Raw genomic sequence first — 2,039 nt, forward strand, 5'->3', positions numbered from 1 at the left:
TCTTTTATCAAATAGCAGAGATTCCTCTTTATCCCTTCGGGGAGCTTTTCTAAGAGTCCAGATAAGTTGTAGAATGCTGATTCAAATTCTACTAAGAGTCTCATCTCTCTTTCTTTAATTTCATTCCTTTTACTGGACACAAGCAAAGTATTTCTGCTTTTATAATTGATTCTTGTGTGAGATTCTCTTGTTATCTTTTGAGTTCTTTCGAAGATCCTTGCTAGTGTGCTGGCTAGTCTTCCTTCATGACTGTAGATTGTTAAATCTTGAACTTGATCAATTGGTTGAAAATTTCCTGGGAAGACGGACATGAAGATTACTTGATGTGCTGGAACCAAGCATTCTTCTCCTTCATTAAAAATAGGTTGACTATTCGTAAATTTTAGGGATATATCCCTTGGATTTACGTTGTCAATCATATTTTTAAATCTCTTTACTGCATCAATGAATCCTGCAGGAAACTCACTAATAATTTTCAAATCATTAAAAATTAAAATTGTATCAATTAATCCATACTGGAAAAACTGATAGGTGTCAGATGGGGAAGCCTCTGGAAATATAACCAGCTTTGTTAGCTGTTCTTTCGCAATAGGATAATATCCTAAGATTGCCTTTTTTTCTTCAGTCCAATTCAGGACTATGTGACGAACGGATTTTTGACGGTTTAGAATTTCACAAATGAATTCTCGTTGAAAGTATAGTTTCTAAACCAACAATAATCCTTTCATACAAAAGATTGTTTGTCCCAAGTAACAAACTCCTAATTTTATAAACCGAAGTATTCAAACCTCGGGTCGTTCTCCCTAGGAATTACAATAAAGTGTCTTGTTATTGGTTTGAGTTGTGTTTTGGGGTTTTGGATAAGAAGCATGAGAAGTAAATGGCAATGAAAATAAACTAACAACTATAAAAGGCTCTTGGCAAGGTATGAGAACTAGAAGTTCTATCCTAGTTATCCTTCTCAATTGTGATGAGAATTGTTCATTGCTACCACTTAGTTAACCCTTACTAAACAAAGGAAAGTCAAGTGGATGAATTGACTTGAGCCACAAGTCCTAGCCAACTCCCAAGGAAAGACTAGCTTTAGTGCACACCAAACCAATTAGCAATCTCTCCAATTATCAATCAACAAAGGAATTAGATAACTCAAGTGTCACTAATTACTCTACCTAGGCCAAGAGGAACAAAATATACACTAAAACTAAAAGAGGCATTTCAACAAACACATAGAGTGCAATAGAAGTAAACATTATTAAATGCAAGAATTAAAGGAATCTATAACTACAAAAACAAGAGATCAACAATAGAAAAGCAAAGAAGAACAATTATTATGGATTACCTCTTATTGAATTGAAAGAAAATGGAAGGAACAATAGTAGATCTACAACAAAGTATAAGAACAACATAAAGAAAATTACAATAAAAGAATAGAAGAAGATGAATGTAGCAACAAAGAATTTAGAAGATAGAAGTAGAAGGAGCAAAGATTAAAACCTAGATCTAAGAACTAATCCTAATCCTAATCCTAATCCTCGTACGCGCACAGCACGCGTACGCGTCCATGGGGTAATTCGCAAGGTGCGCATGAGCGCCTGGTGCGCGCGCGCGTCCATGGGCAAGTTCAACTTCTTTGACTTTTCATGATTTCTCCACTTTGCATGCTTTCCTTTTCACTCCTTTGATCCATTCCTAGCCTTTTCAATCTGAAATCACTAACAAACATATCAAGGCATCTAGTGGAATCAAAGGTGAATTGAATTTAGCTAATTTAAGGTCTAGAAAGCATGTTTTCACATCTAAGCACAAATTAGGAGACAATCACAAAACTATGCTATTTCATTGAATAAATATGGGTAAAAGGTCATAAAATCCCCTAAAATCAATACAAGATAAACCGTACAAATGGGGTTTGTCAACCTCCCCACACTTAAACCAAGCATGTCCTCATGCTTAAACCAAGAATAAAGTAAAGGGCATGTCATTTATTCAATGGAAACTAGCTAAATGCAATCTACCTATGTGCAACTATCTACATGAAT

Source organism: Arachis duranensis, chromosome 10 (assembly GCF_000817695.3).
Source record: "Arachis duranensis cultivar V14167 chromosome 10, aradu.V14167.gnm2.J7QH, whole genome shotgun sequence".
Taxonomy (NCBI): domain Eukaryota; kingdom Viridiplantae; phylum Streptophyta; class Magnoliopsida; order Fabales; family Fabaceae; genus Arachis; species Arachis duranensis.